General features: G+C 54.2%; 1 long non-coding RNA gene across 2 annotated transcripts; it reads left to right on the top strand.

Moving 5' to 3' along the window:
• Positions 1-12633: 12633 nt before the first annotated feature.
• On the top strand, positions 12634-22744 carry LOC112665888 (uncharacterized). Of its 2 annotated transcripts, XR_004803134.2 has the most exons (4): positions 12634-12873; positions 13624-14186; positions 20666-20853; positions 21144-22744. It is a non-coding gene; the product is annotated as an uncharacterized LOC112665888 (long non-coding RNA). The 2 variants fall into 2 exon arrangements; XR_007413323.1 differs by having other exon boundaries at positions 20666-22744.
• The last annotated feature ends 524 nt before the right edge of the window (positions 22745-23268 follow it).

The raw sequence follows: 23268 nt of genomic DNA, 5'->3' as shown, positions 1-23268 counted from the left end.
AGCCAGACGATCCCCTGCAGGACGGACGTCCCCGGGCGCCCAGACGCTGCAAGGCCATGGACGGACGGTCGCCAGATCGCCCAGCGCAGTCCCCAGATGTAGCACAAGGGAGGTTTGAACTTAGAAACTCATTATGTGTTAGTGAAAAAGAAAAAAAAAAATCACGAGCCACGTGGGGAATAAGGGTGACCTATTATCTGGATGTTACTTTTGTCTTAAAACTAAATAATAATAATAATAATAATAATAATAATAATAAACTAAACAAAACAAACAAACAAAAAAAAACACAACTAAAGCCCAAGGAAAGAAAAAGAGAAAACATATTCATGACGACTCAGAAAGGAACATGAATCTGCTAAAATAGCCATCTTTGTAGAGAAACAATATAGAAATTGGTAAGAAAAAAAAATAAAAGAAAAAGAAAAAAATAAATAAAAATAAAAATTTAGGGGATCCCTGGGTGGCTCAGCGGTTTGGACCCTGCCTTTGGCCCAGAGGGTGATCCTGGAGTCCCGGGATCGAGTCTCACGTCGGGCTCCCTGCAGGGAGCCTGCTTCTCCTCTGCCTGTGTCTCTGCCTCTCTCTCTCTCTCTCTCTCTATATATATATATATATATATATGTTTATCATAAATAAATAAATAAATAAATAAATAAATAAATAAATAAATCTTTAAAAAATAAATAAATAAAAATTTAGCCCCTCAACACAGAGAATAACATGGGCACCGTCCCGCACGGCATCAGTAGGACCAGGTGGACATGGAGCGGCAGGGAAGCAAACACAAGAGAGACACAGAAGAAGACAAACAGGTGAGTAACGTCGATGTGATAAATGGAAAATAGGACATAAATGATGGAGTTCCTGATATATGACAACTTTCTAAATAAAGGCAGAGGATTTAAATTTACTATTTATAAGACAAAACATCTCAGAGGGGCGCCTGGGGGCTCAGCGGTGGAGCATCTGCCTGTGGCTCAGGTCGTGACCTTGGGGTCCCAGGATCGAGTCCTGCGTCAGGCTCCCTGCTTGGCCGGGAATCTGCTTCTCCTTCTGCTCGTGCTCACTCTCTCTCTGAAATAAATAAACAGATTAAAAAAAAAGAAGAAGAAGAGCATCTCCGGTGATGGGAAGATGAACAGACTCCCGGGACATGGTCTGCAGAGAACACACGTAAACCACGAAAGCAAAGCCGTCAGCACGACACTGACGGGGAAGACGCATGATCTGAACATGACCCCAGCAGGGCCAGCTGGCGACCTCGACATTGGGCAAGACGAGATGTCGCTGAAACGTGGCGCAAATATCAAAGCCGGATCCAACAGGGCAGGAAGAGGACAGCCCAGCACGGGGCTGAGTGCATGAGTGTGCGTCCGATCCTACGGCGGAAGAGAGAGCGTGTCCATGGAACCTGCTCAGACGCACACATGAGCCGCATGCTGGGCTCAGCCACCGCAGCCGCTCCGAGGACCTTCCAGGAGGATGAAGGAAGACGCAGAAGGTTGAGGTTGAACCAGTGAGGTTGAGATACGCGGGGGGTCTGTACGTAGAGGCGCGAATTCTCAATGATTCCCTCAAGTTCAAAATTACCCAGAAACTCCATCCCGTCTATAGCACCATCGATTTTGACCAGACCTCAAAGTCCATACGTTTGGAAACAAAGTGACGGGAGGACGCGCAGCCCTGGAAACCATGGGGAAGCAGACCCTCAGCCGAGGCCCCGGAGGTGCCCTCCGCTGAAGCCAGGAGGAGGGAACGTGGCTCAGCTGGGTGCTCCCGCCTTGCGCTGCCGGAGACACCGGCCGCCACTGCAAGGACGGCGTGAGCGTGAAGAGGAGTCACTACCTTCCTCGCGTGCAGATTCCATTGACACCCCATGGGCGAACCTCTCAGAAGCTCTGAGAGTGAGGAGCAGCGTTTCCTTTGAGCCCGCACTGGGACAGCTGCCGGGGAAACGCAGTCTTCACGGGGAGGAAAGCACAACCGGGAAGGAACAGCCTTTTGGGGGGGAGGGGGGTTACGTGCTTATTATTATTATTATTATTATTATTATTATTATTAATTTTTATTTTATTTTATTTTTTTACATCTTGGTGAAGCTCAGAAGATCATAGGTGAGCACCTGGGCAAGAATCACATGTTTTAACGCCCAGGTGACTGATGGATCTCCGGGTTTCCCGTGGCTCCTCGTGCTAAGGCAGGTGCCCAGCATGTGCTGGGGGTGGGTGTGAGTCAGGCGTGGGGTTTAAGAGAAGCGTATGAACAGCCGGGCGGCTCAGGAGGCCTCCAGGGGCTTCCCCTACGTGCACGTGGACAGTGCGTGGAAGGCCGCGTGTGCTCCGGGCGGTGCCCAGTGGTGCCCTGCCCAGGCCCAGGCTGGGATGATAACCCTCTCCCTGTGCCCACCTCCGTCTCTGCGGCATCGACTGCGAGTGGACACGACCTCCGTAAATACGCGTGCGGGTTTCCACGGCCGACCTCACGACGACGACGAGTGGCAGGCTCCGCCCGGAACGTGAGGCCCAGTGGCTCGGAGCGGGGGACAAGCCTGCTCCTGCACCCGGAGCCACGACGGCCGCGCCCTGACCCCGAGGAAGGCGATTGCTTCGCTCTGCTCTGTTTTCTGGCTCCGTGAGGGGAATTGCAGGCAAGAGGCTGCCAATTAGAAGCCGTCCGATTTCATTAATCTTTAATTATCAGGCCAAACAAATGGAAGGTGGCCCGCACCAGGAGAACGGCTCACGGTATTTACCACCGCGCTCATCCCTGTGACCCGTCCACATCATCAAACGCCGGTGCCTTTCCAGTGCGTGGAGCAAATAATTAAAGTGCCCATAAAGGCAGCGGCGTCTTAGCTGCGCCTAATTGTGCATGAATCAGCTGTGCCGCGGGTCCAGGAGCCCTTGAGAAGCCCCTGCACCCACCGCTCCTGCTCCCAGCACCCACTCCGCAGCCCCGCGGCCAGCTCCCGGGTGGGAGGGCAGGGTGGAGGCTCAACCCAGTTGATCTACGCGTTTATGCAGCCTTGTGATGCCAGAACGGGTAAGCGGTGAGCACACCGTGAAGGGGCCCCAGGGCCTGCGCCTCCCCGGGCTCCCGAGGCACTGAGGGGAGGTCCAGGGCCCCTCCCCGTGAATGGCCTCCCTTGACGGGCATCGAGCAGGTGCTACAGTGCGCTGCGCTCGGGGACACTGGGGGCGCTGCAGGTTGGCCCGGGATGGGGGGGCTGTGAACCTGCTCAGATTTGGGGGGTGGAGGTCAGCCAGATGGCAGTGTCCACCCCGACAGTTTAGGGCACGGCCAGGGTCCACGGCCACGGGGCACGGCCATCCACCATTGGGCTGCCCTGGGCGGTAGGTCAGCCCTGTGTGGCCCTGCCCAGCAGAGGGGACTCCGATGAACACAGGCCTGGGAGCCCACAGGACGCGAGGTGCCAGGCACTGTCCGAGCGGAGCCTGGCTCTGGAGATCGAGGCCCCCAGAGGCGTCCGAGAGCTGAACTGATGCCACCGAGGGAAGGGCAAAGGGTAGTCGGCTTCCGGGGCAGTCGGGGGGCGGGGCGGGCCTGGCGGTGGCGGCTCCGAGGCCAAAGAGGGCCCCAGACCAGGACGGGGCCTGCTGTCACCTTGAGGTTAGCGAGCAGGTCCCTGTGGGGCCCCTGACCCCCAGCACTATAAAGTGATGCATTTTATTGCTTACTCTACACTTTGCCACGAAGTATGGTAATTTTTTTTTTTTTTTTCTTGCAGTGGCATCTATAGAAAACCAATACAGGGCGATGCCTGCTGTTGATGAGCCACGTGTACCAACTCTGCAGCAGACCCGCTGCAAGGACAAAAGTGGGTCCGAGCCACATGGCTCAGGTGGGGTTGGGATGTCAGCCTCGGTGGCCTCGTCGGTAACATGGGGGTGATCCCCCCCAGGAGATGCCCAGGTTACCCGCCCAACCTGGACACCCGCTCTCCCCTCCTCCTCTACCTCCTCCCCCTCCTTTTCCTCCTCGGGGAAGAGAGGGTGAGACCCACGCCTGACACAAGGGATGGGGCAGGTGGCGGGGGACAGTACCGGGCACAGCCTTGCTCAGGGAGAAAGACCCTGAGGTCACATTCAGAGCATGTTGGTGCCTGTGGAAGTCACGTGGAACCTTCTGGAAGGTCAGCTGACGTTCACGCCTCGGCACCAGGGAGATGCACAGTCCCCCCTTTGGATTTGAGCTGCATGATACAGGCCTGGAAATGGAGGTTATGGGGCGGAAGGAGCAAACTCGCCACACAAACCTTAACAGAAGTCACTCAACACCCACCGGGGCCTGGGGTGTGACCTTGGGAGCCCCTCAGGGCGGTGGAGATGTGAGGACACGGCAGGACGAGCACAGTGAGGAGAGCGAGGGTGCATCCCCATGCCCCCGGACACGTCTGCAAGCCAGGCCACCAGCCAGCGCTGTCCAGGCCTCGCTAAGCTGGGCCGCCTGTTCCCACACATGCTCTGGACACCACCGTCTGCCCTGCAGTCACACTCTCTGGCTTTGCCGTGACCTGGTGGCCACCAGACACTCGATCCGACCCAGGGTGGCAGTGAGATCCCTCCTTGGCTCCCCTCGGCCATTCGTGGGGAATTCCAGACCTCAGTGCGCAAGGCCCTCGGGGTCAGGCCTCTGTATGGCCCCAAATACCCGGTGGGCCTCGAGGATGTCCTGCCCTCCGCCCAGGATGGGCTGCAGGACGCCGGCTGCCGGCAGAACTCACCCCAGCCTTGCAGGTGCCCCGTCCCGGGCAGCCTCGCTGAACCCGAGGCCCGCCACTGGCTCCTCCGAGCCCTCGGGCACCGCGATGGCTGCGCCGCCAGCTCACCTGAATTCCCAGTTTACTTGTCCGAGTCCTGAGCTGAGCCAGGAGCCTCGCCTCCGCAGCCCGGCCCGGCCCTCCTGCGACCTGGCCACCGAGCTCACGGGAGCATGTGTCCTGCTGTCTGGTGGGACCGGCCCCCCTCCCGTGCAGCCCCCAGGACCTGGGGGTCTCTGGCTCCACCCTCGCCTCCTCCGAGGCAGTGAGCAAGTGCCCCTGAGAGCGGCCGTCTCCTCCCCTGCAGCCCTGCCCCCGAGGGCTGGCGGACGGCCCGCGACTCTGGGCCCCACGGAGCTGTCCTGCTGTCCTTGCCTGTGCTGAGAGCCTTGGCTTCGGGGTTGTTTTTCTTTAAAGATTTTATTTATTTATTCCTGAGAGACACAGAGAGAGGCAGAGACACAGGCAGAGGGAGAAGCAGGCTCCACGCAGGGAGCCCGATGGGGACTCGATCCCAGGACCCGGGGATCACGCCCTGAGCAGAAGGCAGACGCGCAACCACGGAGCCCCCGGGAAGCCCATAGGCTTCGCTTAAATTACAATGATCATCACAGGAAAGTGGGATCTGCTCCGATCACCCCAGGGTGACTCTAGCTGCCAGACACCCCAGGAAGGACCTCACGCCCTGCGACCCCCCTCCACGGGGAGCTCCCCACCACACAGCCCTGCCTGCAGGGCCCGCTGGCTGCGTTACTGGGAGGGAGATGGGCCACCTCCTCCCTGGGTCTGTCGGAAAAGCCACTGTCTCCTGCCATGTGCACCACACAGATGCGCTCTGGAGCCCCAGCGGGCACCTTCCGGGAGCACCCATGTCGGCCTGCATCTAGTGAGACTCAGCGACCACCTGCCCCGAGTCATTCACTGGGGCCCCAAGGGTCTCTGCTGGGAGGGACCCCCACTCAACCACCGTGTCACTGGAACTGCCACCGGCAAATTGGCTGCGTTCCCCACTTCCACGTTAGACATTGAATTCTCCTCACCAACTGATGACTCCAGTCCACGCCGCAGTTCCGGGCCCTGGCCTGCTCGGGAGGGAGCCCCAAGCCCCTGCTCTTCCCTGGGGGTCCTCGCAGCAGGGGACCCGGCTCAGGACTTCAAGGACACGGGATCGGCTGAGCCCTGAAATGCAGGGAAACATGGATCTTAGAGTCACCACTTGAAGTTGCTGCTTAGAGCTGTAAAAACAGATCACGCTTCGCCTGGGACGGCGTGGGGGTCACGCAGTTAGCATGTCCCTCATTTGAGGAGCAAGCCCCTGCCAAGCCAGGCTGCGTGCCAAGATACGCAGGCATCTCGGGGCTTCACCCCAACCTGGACCTACACCTGGACTCAGACCTGGGCCCACACCTGGACTCCCTCCTGGGCCCACACCTGAAGCCACATCTGGACCCACACCTGGGACCCCTCCTGGGTCCATACCTGGACTCAGACCTAGACCCACACCAGGTCCCACATCTGGACCTCCTCCTGAGCCCACACCTGGCCCCACACCTAGATTCAGACCTGGACCCACACCTGGATTCAGACCTGGACCCACACCTGGACCCTTACCAGGACTCACAGGTCATCAGGTCTGGGAGTCTCTTGAGGCAGGTGGAGCAGACCCTGTGCATGGCGGCAGAGGGTGCCCAGGGTGAGAGGGTCCTGGGCAATGTCAGAGAAAACCCAGGCGGCGTGAAGAGACATCACCATTTGAAAAGGGGCGTCCTCAGTGTCCCTAGTGAGACGACAGGAGCTGCTGACCCCATGTGTGAGGACAGACTAGGCACTCAGGACAGTGGGGGCAGTGGCAATCCCAGCCTCACCGTACCCTAGCATGGATGCTTCTAGAAAACCGGTCGACCTGGGCTCCCACCTCTGATCTCAGCCCAGGATCTGCTCCCAGAGAGGGCCACCATCCCCGGCCCTGGGCTGCTCTGTGGGTGGTGGGTACGGTGGGCCCCAGGCCCCAGGCCAGCTGGCACACGGGGAGAGGCCGTGCCGGGGCAGAGGACCGAGCCGAGGCCCTGGGCCTTGTCTGAGCTCTGTGGGGGGCGCCGGGCCAAAGAAATCCCCGTGGACAGCCCGGGGGACACCCAGGGACGCAGCTGCTCCATGGGCCCTGGGAGAGGAGCCGGGGCCTCTGCCCTCCGCGTCATCTCTGGGGCCAGCACGGCATCCGGTGGCAGGTCCCCAGGCGCAAGCTCGGCAGCCCCTCGCTCCTGGGCCGGTGCGCGGGGCACTGTCTTCTGCGTGGCAAGTTTATTTCTGCCTAAATTATTAAGCGCGTTGTTTAATAATGCAAACCTTCCCATTGTAGCTGGGAAAGCAGATGCCTTGTTTCAAAGCATATTGTTTCCAGAAAGCAGCAGGCGACCTGAGCCCCCGGTCTGATCTCGGTGCGGGGCCTCAGCTTGGGAGGCGCAGGGGGCCCCTGGGTTAGTAACGCGGCTCGGCCCAGCCTTGCGCTCTTCTTTCTACTTTACTTACTCATTTGCGTTTGACAAGGTCCCGGGGATAAACGCTGGCCGTTTTGACAGTTTTCGGAGAAAAGCAGATCTGTCATGGCACAAGTTCTGTTCCCAGGCGTGCAACACGCTCCCAAGCTGTGGGCACACATGTGAAGGGCATGTTCTTACGGGGGGGGGGGGGGGGTACTGCCGGCCCAGATGCTCACGTCATTGAGAGCCCTCCCCGGCGGCCTCTGTGTTGCAGGCCCCGGGAGCCAGCGGAGACCCCGGCTCGCCGTGCTTGGGGTCCAGATTGCACACGGGGCCACATCAGTTAAGCCCAAGTTCCTGCAAGCTCCTGCCAGAGGTGCCCGCCCCGAGGTCCCGCATGTCCCGGTGCCCCTCGCCACCCAGGGAAGCTCCTGCCTGCGAGCTCTGCAGGCGCTGCTGGGGATCTTCCAGCAGGAAGGCAGCTCAGGTCCGGTTTTCGAGCCACGTCTGAAACCCTACAAGGACCTCGGGAAAAGGCAGTGGGCCCTTCAGCTGTAAGCGGCCCAGACGGGACCGGGTCCAACCTGGAGGAAGGCCCCCAGCTCATCCTACTGGGCGCTCCCGAGGGCGGGAGGGGGCATCGGGCAGAACCGCACTGGATGGCAGATGGCAGAGTGTTCCCAAGGGGCAGCACACCAGGCACCCGGCCCCAAACTCATCTGGATGCCTGTTGTGACCTCGGGGGCAGCCGGGATGCTTGGTGTCCTTCTGGCTCGGCTAAATCTCTCTAAAAATGCCCCGGAGAGCCCTCGCTGCTCCCACTAATCAGGCCCCAGGAAGCCCACGAGGGAAGCCACCGCCTGTCCCCTTGACCCAGCAGCAGCAGCAGCTTCCCATCTTGTTGGCAGGCAGACAGCCCAGGGCCCCCAAGGACATGGGACAGGAGAGGACGGTTCCCCCTGCCTGAAGACAAGGGGGTGCTCGGGCCTCGGCAGCAGGTGGGGGTGCCTGGTGGGGCGTCCAGGCCCTGGAACCTCAAGGGGCCCCAGACAGGGGTAGAGGAGCCAAGGGGGGTGCACGGCAGATGGAACAGGTGTCCCTCTGCTCTCTCCCGGCAGCTTCGTCATGGCACCTTCTGCAGACGTGGCGCTCACCATTGAGTGCAGCAGCCTCCTCCCCCTGCACTGGCCTCCCTCGGGATTGGGAGGAAAACAGGCAGGTCACCTCCCCACCCCCCCACCCCCCCCAGCCGCCAGCCGCCAGGAAACACCTTCCCATCACCTGCATCACAGCTGAGCTGGGGTTTTCCAAGCCTCAGTCACCAGGGTCCTTGTCCCGACAGAGAAGTCCCCACCGAAATAGCGTCCACCGTCTGCACTGGGTCTGGTTCCTGCTCTCTTGTCCCCTCCAGGGTCCTCCTGGGGAGCAGGAGCTCAGGGCAGGTGCAGAGGCACCTCGGGGCGCGTAGGTGATGAGGGGTAGATGGATGAGCCGCCCCCAGTGCACCACTGGGCTGGGCTGGAGGAACAGTGACAGGAACCCCTTCCTAGCCGTCCCCAGGGAGGGCCAGCCACCTGGTCGCCCCCGAAGTAGAGTGCTCCTGAGGGCACGGGCAAGGGCCCTCCTCAGGCGGGGACAGCAGAGGGACACAGAGGGGGGAACGCCAAGGGGGTACGCGGCATAACCACATCCCAGGTGCTCCAGGCCCCAGAGGCCGCAGGCTGGATGTACTGGCCGGACGTGCCCCTGGAGGCGAGCGCAGAGCACCAAGCCCCCTCCCTGTATCTAGTTCTTCTCCGACTGCTTGTGCCAGTGTTCCTAGATCCGGGTGCACCAGCCCACCCACATTTTGTTAGATTTATACTGATGTATTTCTCATCTTTTGGCGCTGGTTTAAAACAGACTACTTCGTACTTTCCATTTCCCGTCATCCTTGCTAGTATCAGAAACGCAGGGCATTTGTGTCCCGAGATGTGGCCCGATCACGTGGCCGTGCCATCTGTGGGCAGCGGTGGTTCTGTCTGGTTCCGGGCTCAGGAGCGTGGCTTCAGTTGCGTTTAATAGAATTGCGGATGGAGGCACTCGCGGCGCACTGGCCGGCCCCTCGGCGCGTGGTCGGGTCTGCTCCCGGTCCTTCCTGACCTTCATTTCCATAAATCAAGTCCCTTTGCTATTTCATCCGATCACCTCGTTGCACCTACTGGTGCAAAGTTTAGCTGTTACTGGTCACGACACCCCGCAGCTCAGACACGTTTCCTTAACCTGCTACCACGTATCTTCGGTTGGGCCTCGGCCGACGGAGAACACGGGGAGGGGAGCGCACGATCCACCCGTGCTCCCACCTGCCCGTGAATCCTGCCTGTGCCCACATCCACTCTACGAGTCGCCGTCGATCTTGGCAACGGGGCGGTCGCCCTCTGTTCTGCGCCAAACGGCGAGATGCTACCGCACCATCTTTCATGCCTTTGCTAGTTTGATGACATCTTTGCTTCCTTGTCGTTTCTCGAGACTATCTCGTGCGTAGGTGCGAAGCGCTCTCCGTGGTCCACAGCTCGTGGAGACCGTGTTCCCGGGGCCCCACGATCCCTGGAGACTTCTACTCCCGCCCGTTCCGGGTTCCTGGGAATGCGTTTCAGGGATGCGCGTTATCACGTCCCTGACGGGCGTCCCCCTGCTGGCCGCTCTGTCCTCCCCACGTCCAGTCCGCTCCAGGGATTGTACTTTCCAGCCCTGAGGACTTTTCCCGTTTGAGGATTGTTAGTAAAGCCCCACTCAGCATTGAAATTATGCGTATTTTCTTCCACTTTTTTAGGCCTCCCCTTTATCCTCCTCAGCATATGTATGGCTACCGCTGTCCAGGCCTGTTTGCTGACCTCAGGGCCTGACTGTCATCCCCGGGACTTTTCTTCCTCTCGCCTGTTGGTCACAATGGCCTTTTCCCGGGACACTGGGGGGCTCGGCGGTTGAGCATCTGCCCTTGGTTCAGATCGTAACCCTGGGGTCCTGAGATCGAGTCCCACGTCGGGCTCCCTGCGTGGAGCCTGCTTCTCCCTCTGCCTGTGTCTCTGCCTCTCTCTCTGTGTCTCTCATAAGTAAATAAATAAAATCTTTTTTTTTTAAATGGCCTTTTTCCCATCTCTCATCCCAAGAGAAAAGAGCCTCCTGGGTGTCAGGTGTGACGTGGTCACAGAGTGTGTCATCCCTCAGAGGGGATGCTCTCTCCTCCACAAGGCAGAGGGCAGGGGGCTCACCACATCCCCTCATGAGGACCTGGGTCGGGTCAGGGCTGGGGGCAGCCTCAGCTGATGTCATGCCCCTGTTGCAAGGCCTCCAAAGTGAGACGAGACCTCTGCCTTTCCAGCCCGCCCTTCAGGGAGACTGGCTTCTCTGAAGCACGGAAACGTAGGCGATCCCACCGCACGTGTCCCACTTGGGCCTCCTGACCTCTGCTTTTCCTTCCAGAACCTCAGTGGCGAACGAGCCTGATAGACAAGGCGGGGTCCCGGGGTCTTCGGTGGCCAAGGGCACCCAGAAGTTAACTGAACACTGTTGCAATGTGTTTTCCATCTGACATTTCATTTGCTCTTTTGCTTCTACAGATTTAGTTTCCCTAATTACAGTTCATTTTAATTAATTGGATTCATTTTGATCCATTTAGCGAGGAACAATATAAAGAATAAATATTATTAGTGTCATAATAGCTGAGGCAGCTAATAGCTTGCAGCATTCAGACTTTACCAGGTCTTGTTATAAGTACACTAACTAATTTAACTGGTGAGCAACCCAGTTCCCTGTACAAGAAAAATGATTCATCATAATTTGAGGCCTTGAACATAAACCACCATTTTCTCCATCTGGCTAATATAAAACTGAGATTTCATATTACTGTGAGTCAATGTTTGTTATGAAATCACATATATTACTCTCAGAGATTCATTGCCATTGACATCAAGACTTAAAACTACACCAGAAGTGTTTCTCAGCCACTTACAGTAAAAATGTGTGTAATAAGTGAAAAAAAAACTTGTTCACGGTTACAGTGAAATAATACTTGGCAACTTTCTTCTCCTGGAAAATGGGATTATTTTGGATCTTTATTTCCATCTGGGATCCACTCAAGACTTCCCCTCCTAAAACAGTCTCCTATTTCACACCTAGTGTATAGGAATCATTTTTGTAAAAAGTGCACACTGTGAATTATTTTTAAATCTATATGTGCAAGCACCGTTGAGGTGAGTCAAAGTGCAGAATGTGGGAGCCCGACCTTAGTCCCCTTCTCCTTTCAAAGAAATATGAGAGTGGTCAGGCTGGATAGAGAAGATGCAGTGGATACACACACACACACACACACACACACACACACACACGAACATTACTCAGCCATCAAAAAGAATGAAATCTTACCATTTGCAATGACACGGATGGACCTAGAGGGCATTATGATGAATGAAATAAGTCAACCAGAGAAAGATAAATACTATACGATCTCACTCCTATGTGGGATGTAAGAAACAAAATGGAAGCTCGTAGGGGAAGGGAGGGAAAAAGAAAATAAGAAGAAATCAGAGAGGGATCCAAACCATAAGAGACTCCTAACTCTAGGAAACAAATAGGGTCGCTGGAGGGGAGGAGGTGAGAGGACAGGGTCCCTGGGGGATGGGCCTGAAGGAGGGCACGGCGATGGGCTGAGCACCAGGTGTTTATACAGCTGATGACTCGCTGACTTGTCTCTCTGAAACTAATACTATATTATATGTTAATTAATTGCATTTAAATTTTAAAAAGAAGAGAGCTTGGTGCGCAGCTCCAGCGTCTGCACGGAGGCGAGGAAGACAGAGCGTTAAGAGTAGCCACCAGGCTAGCCACCCGACCCCCGCTGGGCAGGAGGCGTTTCCAGCAGAAGGTGGGAGACTAGACAGGCTCCTGGGACTCTGGGCCGTGCAAGGGGTGAGCACAGCCCCTCATGACCCATCGGCGGGAGGAGCACATGGAGGGCTCCCCTGGGACAAAGACACCTTTTCTTCACCGGGGTCTACTGGCCTACTTTTCACTAAGATGAGAGCAGCCCAGGCATGTCTGAATTTCAGGGGAAGTGCAGTGACACAGGCCAGGGGGACTAGCAGTGAGGGGAGTCCATGAGGAGGTAGAGGGACGGGGCTGATGTCCTTAACCAGAGGGGAGGGTGCTGGGCGCTGCCGAGGTCGAGAGGCAGCTCAGCGAGGCAGCAGGTGTCAGGGGAGGGGCTGCAGCGACGGGGGAGGTTCAGTCACTCCGAGAACAGGGGCACCCAGACACCCGATGGCATGGTGGCCATGGCGACCAATCCGGCGTGTCTCGGGGCCGCATGACTCTGTGGCTTTCCCCAGCGGCTGCCGCGGGTGACACAGTGATATCCCAAGAGAAGGTGTGGCCGAGCAGAGCGTCCTCCAGGGCCTGGCAGGAGCCGCATCCGTGGAGAGTGGGCCACGCGTCCTTCACGACCAGGAGCCGGCTGTGTGAGAGGGACCCCCTGGAGGCCGTGTGTGCGTGTAAAACGATGTTCTTGGAATGATGGAGAGACCTCGGGAGCCAGGAGGCTGCGGTCCGAGAGCCCCCGAAGTGGGCTTAACGGTAATTTCACACGGGGCACCTGGGGGCTCCATGAGTGACGTGTCTGCCGGTCGCTCAGGGCGGGATCCCGGGGTCCTGAGATCGAGCCCCACATCAGGCTCCCTGCTCAGCGGGGAGCTGCTTCTCCCTCTCTCTCTGCTCCATCTCCTGCTCACTCTCTCTCTTTCTCTCTCTCAAATAAAAAAAAAAATTTTTTAAAGTAATACAATACAAAGAAAGCCTCAGGAAAAATGGTAGTTGAGGACTGTCACCCCCCCACCCCGTGTCTTTCGTCCGATGAGGGTGCAGGGTGTGGGGCGGCCTCCCTAAGAGGACCACACGTGAAGTGGCCACACCGCACAGCATTTGGGGGGCTCCCACGTCCTGCGGAGGCGCCCCCCTCCCTGCGTCACTGAGAGGACTCCGGGGGGCCCGGCCGTGTGGCGGGAAGGAAGCCGGGGCGGTGCCCCCCGTCGGCGCGGCTCAAGCCATGGTGAGCGCGTCCTCGGTGGGCGCTGTGCAGCCCACTGGTTTAACGAGCTAACGCACCAGGCCGTTGGTCCCCCCACCCCGCCACTCGCTCCCGCTTTGCTTGCCCATCTCCGACTGGAAGGCCCGATTCTGCATTCCCCCCACAGTATTAACAGGGAACAAAGAGTCATTTCACACCCTCGTTTGTCAGCTGCCCAAAGGGCTCGGGGGGAGGGGGGGGTTGGTGTCGCAGCCGGCAATTGCTATGTAACCCACTGTGGATCCCTTGAACGATTTCAGCTGAACAGCCCCCTGAATAACGGGGCACGTGGGAGAGCCGCCCACCTACAGGTCATTCTCCGGAGCCGAGGAGCAGAGGCCGTCCCCGTCGGCACGTGTCCCCTCCCAAGCACCCGCTCTGAGCGCGGGGTTCCACGACTGGAGAGTGGAGGCCGGCGGGGACGCAGCACAGCCTCACGGGATCCCCCAGGGGCCGAGGTCTACACTGCCAGTGACGAGAACACAACGGATGCTCGGTCTATGAACTAGAGGAAGGCAGGTGGTGAAGGACACGCCACCCTCAGGCCATCGCAGCTCGGAGGGGGGACCGCCGCCTCCCACTTGATGTCTCCAAACCCAAGGGGACAGCCTTCTCGCGCTGGCAAGTCCTCTGCTGGGTGTCCGGCCATGTGGATGGGGCACAGGCCCCGCCACCCCTCGTTAGGCTTCAGATCGGCGTCCACCGTGTTGTTGTGGATTAAACGGGCTCCACGCTCTCGCATCGGGTCGTGTCCTTGACTCCCTCCCTTCGCTCGGCCTGCGAGACACCGTCTCATCCAACATGGCCAGAGCAGGGCCCTGGGGTAGGTGTCTTGCTTCTCGCTGCCCCAAATATGAGACCTCCAGGCCGCCCCCTCCGCCCGCCTCCCCACCCGGCCCCTCCGCCCTCAGGACCCCCTCCAAACCCCATGCCACCACCACACACACCCTCCCTGCATCTTGGGCTAATTTCTCCAGTAACATTTTCTCTTCAGAGGTCGTGCACACTCCTTATTAGATTTATTCCTTTGTGTTTAATATTTCTGATACTGTTTATATAACATTTTTAAAATTCCATTTCTAATTGTTGGCTTCTATGTAAAGACAAACTTGGTATTTACCTTGTTCCAGTAGCCACAATAAATACAGCTTATTAATTCTAATAATTATTCCATGACCTTTTTGAAGTTTTATATAATCAATTATGTTGTAGTCAAATAAATTTTATTTCTTATATTCCAATCCCCATACTTTCTTCTCCCCCCACCCGCTGGCCTTGCTATACCAGCTAGAACTCTTCAGTCCAATGTTAAAAAGCGGCGGTGACAATAAGCACCCTTTTCTCGTTCCCTTTCCGGTGAAAAGACTCCATTATCCTATCCCAAGGGCGTATGTCGCCCTGTCAGGTTAAGGCAGTTCCACTCTTCTATCGATCGGCTCGCTAAGGGTTTTTATCATGAACGAACACTGATGTTTTCTAAGGGCTTTATGTTGCACCTGTTAAAGTGATTATTTTAGCTTATTCTATTAATGTGGTGAATTACATTAAAATTTTTTGGTTCTTTTTTTTTTAAAGGTATAATTGACATACAAAGGCACAAAATCCTTGCACGTTCAGGTCACTAAGTTTTATCAGTCATGTGCATCCGTGTTACCTGCACCCAAAACGAGATATAACACATCCCCATCCTCCCAGAAAGGTGTCCCCACAGGTCCCCCCACCACCAATAACTGGCTCCTGCCCCCCGCAGACTAGTTTTGCCTCATTCAAAGTCCACGCAGACCGAACACACGGTGTGTGCACTTTTGCCTCAGCTCCTCCACCGGGTGCTTCCGTGAGGAAGCGTCACGGTCCGACGTGCATCTTTTTCCCTATTACTGAGAAAATCGTCCGTCTGATGGGTGCGCTCCCATTGTTTATCTGCTCTCCTGTTGATAGACTGCTTGGCCATCTTCAGTTTGGGGCAATTATGAATGACCCTGCATAGACATTCTTTTTTTAAAAAAGATTTTATTTATTTATTCATGAGACACAGAGAGAGAGGCACAGTCACAGGCAGGGGGAGAAGCAGGCTCCCTTCAGGGAGCCCGATGTGGGACCGGGGTCATGCCTGGAGCCCAAGGCAGGCGCCCACCCACTGAGCCCCCGGGCGCCCCTGCATGCACACCCCCAGCACGTCCTAGCCAGTAAATACCAGCAGTGGGACAGAATTGTGTCCTGCCGCCTGGCTGGGTCGGTTCCCTCGCTCTATTGCGCGGAATTGATGTGAACACAATGCTGCTGGCAGCTTTGTTTTTTCCAAATTTCGTTGTTTTTATTTTCTTTGTTTTCCATCCTGAGTCGTAAGAACCTCCTGCATAATCTTTGAGTAGAGACAGAACAGGTACATATCCTAGATTTATTCCCTTTTTTTTTTCCAATTTTTTAACGTGGGAAGATATGTGTAGCATCACGTTTACCAATCTCAACTGTTTGTAAGTGGTTTTATATACATTCATAATATACAAACACCAACCCCATCCATCTCCAGAACCTTTCCATCTTCCCAAGTCATCCTGTCCCCTGCCCCCTGGCACCATCACCCGCTCTCTGCCTCCGTGGGTCTGACTCTGCTGGGTACCTCACGTAAGTGGAATCGTGGGATTTGGTGCGCGTGTGTGTGTGTGTGACTGGCTCGTTTCCACTAACACAGCGGCCCCGAGCTTCACCCACGTCCTAGCAGGTGTCAGGGCTTCCTCCCTTCGGAAGGTGGAACGCTTCGCCATCATCTGGATGGACCACGTTCTGTTCCACTGATGGACGCACACGCCGCTTCCATGTCTGAGCTGTCGTGAGCGATGCCGCTGCAAACGCGAGTCTACAAACATCCCCTCGAGACTCTGCTTTCAACTCGGGGGCCTAAGTGGAACTGCTGGATCACTGTCAGCTTTTTACCATTAATTAAGATGTTAGCTTCAGGCTTTTCATAAATACTCCTTTAGCAGATTTTGCAGATCCGCTTCCACTCCTCCTTTGCGGGGAGATTCCACTGTGCACTTGATCATGTGCTTCTGCTTCGTGTGCGAACGTAATCATGTTTGTTTTTGCTCTTATTCTCCCGATGAGCTATAGCACCTTGATTTGTGAATATTAAACTAATCTCACATTCTTGGGATGAAGCTCAGTCACGGTTTTAATCTTTTCATTTATTGCTGGGTTTGAACATCAACGTTTCATTAAGTATTTCTGCATCTTCTTGCAAGAGCGATGGTGGTGAATCTGCAGTTCTGCTTCTTGACGATTCCTTTTGCCGGCACTTGGGCCCCTCGTATGCTATTTATGAAAGAGTTTGTGTAATATTGGTATTAATAATAAATGTTTGGTTCAATTCTCCGATGAAACCATCTGAATATGCAATTTCCTTCTTGGGGATATTTCTGATTATGAATTCAATTTACGTAATAGATGTAGGTTTGCTTAGACTTTCTGTGTCTTCTTAGGTCCAGTGTGGTACTCTGTATTTTTCAAGGAATTTTTTGCTTCATCAAAATTGTTGAGATTCTGTTCATAAAGAATTGATAACTTCCCCTTCCAGTGCATGTAATGTCTGCACTTCCTGACGTTGGTGATTTCTATTTTCTTCCTTTTGCTGCATTCAATCCGTGTTGTTGGAAGTTCATTACTATTAGTTTTTCAAAGAAACACCCTTTGTTTTTGTTGCTTTTTTAATTTTCTATTGTATCCATTACTGATCTTAGTTCTTCCACTCACTTTAAGTTTGCTTTTCTACTACTGGTTTTTCTTAAGGGAGAATCATATTTTATTTATTTATACCATTTTTTAAAAATATAAGCCATAAATTTCTCCCTGAATTCACTAGCTGCATACCAACGATTTTGATATGTTAGGTTTTCATTATGATTCAATTTGAAATATGATCGCATTCCCTCTATGGTTTCTTCTTCCATCCCTGCAGTATTTAGCAGTCACAGGTTAACCTCCAAATATTTGTGGATGATTTAAGTATCTCATTAGGATTTTTTTTAAGATTTATTTATTTGTTTATTCATGAGAGACACATAAAGAGAGACACAGGTGGAGGGAGAAGCAGGCTCCTCACAGGGAGCCCAATGTGGGACTCGATCCCAGGACCATGGGATCATGACCTGAGCCGAAGGCAGACGCTCACCCGCTGAGTCACCCAGGGGTCCCTAAGTATGTCACTGTTATTGATCTCCAGTCTAAAACCATTGTTAGAGTGATGCCTGGGTGGCTCAGTAGTTGAGCATCTGCCTTTGGCTCAGGGCAGGATCCCGGAGTCCCTGTATGGAGTCCCACATCGGGCTCCCTGCGTGGAGCCTGCTTCTCCCTCCGCCTGTGTCTCTGTCTCTCTTTAAAAAAAATAAAACCATTGTTAGAGCATATGTTCTGTATAACTCTTTTTCTATTTAATTCCTTTGTATATATCAACACTGTTTCTACAGCCCACATAGGGTCTATCTTGAAGAAAGTTTCACTCGTGATTGCAAAGAACACACATCCTGCAGAGGTTGCCTAGGGTGTTTGTATAAATTTCAAGTGATACATGTAGGTTGACAATCATTTTCATATTATACACAGATAATTTCCCTATTCTTTCAAGCAATGGAAAGATTGGTGATAAAAACTGTGAGCCATGATTACGTGTCTGCATATTTCTGTCTTGGTTTCTGACAATTTTGCTTCATGTGTTTTGAACCTCTGCTGTTAGGCCAAGACTTACCTAATATGTTGCATCTCTTTGATGAATCTATCGCTCTATCATTATAAAATCAGCTGTCTTCATGTCCACCAAAACTCGTTCTCCTAAAGTCGGCTGTTTGGTAGCAGTACCGCCAGTGTCGGCATGGGGCCTCTTTCCTCCACCTCCCGTCCTTCTGTCTGTCCTGTATCTTACAGTTAAGTCTGTCTCTAGTGGGAAGCAGTAGTGGGTCTTTGCCTTTCTTTTGTTTGTTTTGTTCTGGGCCCGACTCATAGCACTTACCTTTCACCCGGAGTCCTTAGCCAGTGTAGACCAGATGGAGTCCCCGGCAGGAAAGAGGTCAAGTCTCTTGTTCTGAAGTTTGTCCAACACAGATTCAGTTCCATCCTGTTCCATCTTGCATTTTTGCCATTCTTAATATATATCCACTAGGTCTTTGACATTTTTTAACTAAATTATTTCAAAGTCCCGTCTGATGACTCAACATAGCAGTCTTCTCTGACTCTTCTTCTATTCACTGTTTCCTCTCTAGAAAATGAGTCACATTTCTGTGTGTGTGTGTGTGTGTGTGTGTGTGTGTATGATATCCTAAAACCATTTTGGATGCACAGCACATAAGAAAAGCCCGGACTGCAATCAATAATATTCACATCCAGAATAGGGCACTGTCTCAAAGCCTGACCCACAGTTGAGCTGGTTCTGGGCCTTGCATTAGTTTATCATCAGTTCCAAATATTTTGAGAGGATGTATCAAAAAAAACTTCCTTTTCAGAGCCTAGATTCTGAGCACTAAAGAGAATTATGCCTCTGTGGATGGTATTTTTCTAATGTGGGTTTGGTGGCCTGTTTTTGGGTTGTTGGGGACACCAGCTCCAGTTAGGGCTCTCGTCCAGTCCTAATGCAGGCTCTTTGAGCTCAGAGTGTTTCTCCTCTGCCCCACCGCAGGCTCTGTGGATGCCACCCTTGGTTCTCCTACCTCCTGGGATGGATTGCAATTCGTTAGAGAGATTCTTATCTGCTCCCCTCCCCTTTCTCTTCAGATTAACTTTGAAAGCCTGGAATGCATCAGGGATTTGTCTCAGCAACCACACATCACCCCAATTGTCCTCAGGAGCTGGGGGTCTCTCAGCTCTCCTGGAATGCCTCCCACTTTTGAAAGCATATGACTTATACTTGAGAGAAGCCACTGCTGCTGCATATTATCCAGGGACTATCTGGTGCCAAACCATGTTGTTGAAAGTCTGTAAGAACCTGGGCAGGCTTCTCTTGCCTGTACCTACAGGATTCCTTCTGCAGTCCCACCGGGGGCAGGAGCAGTACTAATTCCTCACTATCTGGACTTTAGATCATTTATGTTGCTTTAGTCCTGGACTCTTGATGTTCTTGCCTTTGACATACATATTTTTTCAAGTATCTGGAATGCTTTAATTGTTAGAGTGCAAACAATGTTCACTTATGAATCTGTACATCTGAACTGGAAGCAGGGTAGTAGCTAATATTTTAATGTCAAACCATATTGCATTTTAGAATAAGCCAAACTTGGCTATAATCATTTATGATATGATATGTGTATAGGTTTGGTTTGCTAGTATTTTGCTTAGGATTTCTTTGTCTACATTTATAAGAGAGGCCATCCTATAAACTTCCCTTCTTTTAATTTTCCAAGCTTAGATGTCAAGGTCCTGCTGGTCCCATAAATGGGCTGAGAAATGCTCTTTCATTTTGTAATGTCTGGAACAGTTTGGTTACAACAGATCTGAGCTCTTGAATATTTAGAAAAACTTCAGCCACTAGGCAACTAAGCTGAAGTTTGTGTGTTTGCATGTGCATGTGAGGGATTTTGATTATAGGGCAATCTCCTTTGTCAGATTTTAAATAATTCAGATTTGCTATTATTTGTGCCAATTTAGTAAGGCTTTTTTTTTCTGTGAGTTTGTCTATTTCATCTATTTTTTTCTACCTTATTGATAAAGTGGTTTTTAACATCTTTATTTAGACATAATTCATATACAGTGAGATCTGTGGTCCAATGCTTGGCTGGCCACCAGCTCCAGAAAAACCTAACAAGGGCCTGGCTCCAGGGCCCGCATTCCTCTGTCCTGAGCCCACGCCCGCTCACCATTCCACAACTCCCGGCTATTCCTAGCTGCTCACTTGTCTCTGTCTCGTCTGTCTTCCTTTGGCCCAAACTCCCACCACCCCCAAAGCTGCCCCAATAGCCCGCCTCCCTCTGCCTGCTTCAGACACCCTCTTCACCCAGCAGCTGCTGGAAGAAGTCTCCAACACTGCTACTGGAATCACGTCACTTCTCTGCTTGACTGCATGGCCTTCTGGGACTCTTTCCAAGGCCTTGTGCGTCTCTACCTTCTCTGCACCTGCCTATGCCCCAGGTCCCTATCCCTCTCCTTGGCCATCTCCACGCTGCAGTGGGTGTGCCCTTTGTGACACCTGCTGAGAGGAGCATTCCTGGACTCCAGGCACTGCCTGGACTTCCCTTTGCAAAACTCCAATCAACGAAATGCACACTTGCTGATCGAATGTATTGCTTCTTGCTCTGAGTCATATGCATCTCGTATTCTTAGGTCATGTGGATCAATGAACAGTCATCAGATGAATGAGTGGGCCCGTTGCAAGCTGCAAATATGACTCTGGCAGCATCAAGTGGTGATAACTACACTCATCTGTGTTCTTTGAGAAAGACCCATAAAAGAACATGTCCACCCACACTGCAGTGCCAGCCGTCCATAGCTGGCAGGGTGCAGGAGGAACTGTGAGTACTTGAGACACGAAATTGTGATTTTAGGATCAACCCTTGTAAAGCTAGGATGCTGAGAACAACCTGAAATCCGGAGTTATTTTTGTATACGCTCCAGCATGTCCCCTCCGGGCAGATGGGAGGCAGGGCTGGCAACGGTTCACTCTCCGGGAGCATGCTGATTCCCATCTGGAGGGTGCAGGCCATCCAGCCTCCCTCGTCACCAGCTCGCTCCCCCACACACGCAGGCAAAGCCCTAATTGCTCTTCTACTAAAGTGAATGTCCCTGAATTCTAATTAACCAGGTCGCCACAGCTGTGTGGGTGCACTCTTGTGCCTCCTAGCCAAGGGCCTGGTGCTGGGCCTGTTGCATCTTTGCTGCTTCTCAGAGTGAGGGACTACAGAAACTGTCCCTGTACCTGTCACCGAGGCATGGAGGGAGTCGGCGCCATCCCACCCCTGCCAACAGAGGGACATGAGGCTCACCAGTCACCCACAGGGAGCAGTCACGGTGCCAAGGCCGCACTCACCTGCCAGGAAGTGGGAAGAGCCCCATCTGCTCCTGGAACGTGGGTCCCAGGTCACGTTCTTGTGGGTCCCTGGGAGGCCGAGGGAGGAGGAAGGGGAGGAGGCGGAGGAGGAGGCGGTTTCTGCACTGGCGCATGACAGGGGAGACACAAGCTCCTATCCCAGTGGGCCGGGTTCCTGAAGGCAATATTCCCTCAAGCAAAAAGTTTGCATATTAACTTGCTGATTCCTGCTGACACCCCGCTCACCCTCTGACTGGGACTCTGGAGGCTGGGGCTCCGGGTGGACAAATGTGTGTGAAATGAAGTGATGGGAAGGAAGCCGTGGTGGGAGCTCGTGGGTCCCCAGAAGGAGGTTCCAAGCCCAGCCAGGTTAGGGAACTCAGAATAAGACCACCCTGGGTTCGAATGAGCCCTAAATGTAATGACTGGAGTCCTTCTAAGAGAGGAGAGGACACACGGATGCACACGGAGGGGCCATGTGATGACAGGGGCTGTGATGACGGGGGGCATGGCCACAGCCCAGGAGCACCCAGGGGCTGGAGAGGCAGGGAAGAGCCCAGCCTGGGGCTTCTGCAGGGAGCTTGGCGCTGCCCTCTCTGACCTCCACGCTGCGTGAGAATAAATCTCTGCTGTTTCGAGCCACCTGGACACTGGTAGTTTGTCACGGCTGCCCTGGCAAATGGCTGCACATGTCATCTGTCTTCAGGGCTTTCTTTTTAAGGAAATCTGCCAGGCTTGCTGCAGCTGGACCTGAATTAAAGGAAGTTGCTGGGCAGCAGCCAGAAATTGTCCCCCAAGATGACATAGGAGGTCAGGGGTGATGGGCTTCTATGCAGAGGGCTTGGTGGGGTGGGAGGCTCCCTACAAGGGAGGGACCCTGAAAAGAGTGGGCATGGCCCAGAGAGGAAAGGCTAGGGCCGGGCTGGAGAGGAGACCCAGGCAGACCAATCGTGAGGCTCCCCGATAGCAGCCCCCCAAAGGCAGATGTGAGACCACCTGAGGCTGAGGTCCCCAGCGTCCCCCCACGGGCCAGGAGGGCCTGCAGCTCACTGACCACCAGGCGGGAGGCTCCGCGTTCACTGCACCTGCACCGGGCCGCGTGATTACAGCTCAGCTGACGTGAACCCCACGTGGTGGGGCCACATCACCCACAGTTGTGCAGGAGGTAGGTCAGGGGCAGAGGTTTGGAGCAGTGGGGGTGACCCCAGGTGCTCCCAGTCCCCAAGGGGAGGCAGGAAAGCTGGGAAGAGTCTGGGCCCAGCACTCATTCCACTCCGCGGCAGGTATGAAATCTGTCATCCTCTGTTCACTCTAGGATTTTTTTTAAAAGGAGGGAAAAATAAGGCAAAACAAAATAAATCTTCATGCATCTGAAATGATAGGTGGATATTTTTTAAAAAAGAAAAGTAAAAGTAACACATGAGTTTGTGAGAGGCTCAGGAGCAGGGGTGTGGGAGGGCTTAGGGAGGGGTGTTGGGCCAGGCCCCAGGAGCACAGCCCCAGCCGGAGACCCCCCAGGCCAGCCTGTGACCCTCCCCAGGCCAGCCTGAGACTCCCCCGGGCCAGCCTGTGACCCTCCCTGGGCCAGCCTGTGACCCCCCCGGGCCAGCCTGAGACCCCCCCGGGCCAGCTTGAGACCCCCAGTCAGCCCGTGACCCCCCCCCGCCCCGGCTAGTCTGTGACCTCACCCCAGGCCAGCCACAAACTCCGGTGGGGGTGGCCACAGGCCCACGCTCCCCTCTCCAAACACAGGACGGATCTCACCTCGTTTCAGTAATGGATCCAAAAGCAACGCACTTGTTGTAAATCATCCTGAAACAAATGCCAAACGCCGGGAACAGGGACGTGAGAGCATTGTGTGTGACCTGGCAGATTTCCCCGCCTTCCCGCGGTGAGGGGT

The sequence above is a fragment of the Canis lupus genome, chromosome 10 (assembly GCF_003254725.2).
Source record: "Canis lupus dingo isolate Sandy chromosome 10, ASM325472v2, whole genome shotgun sequence".
NCBI lineage: Eukaryota > Metazoa > Chordata > Mammalia > Carnivora > Canidae > Canis > Canis lupus.
This window is presented reverse-complemented; position numbering and strand designations above follow the sequence as displayed.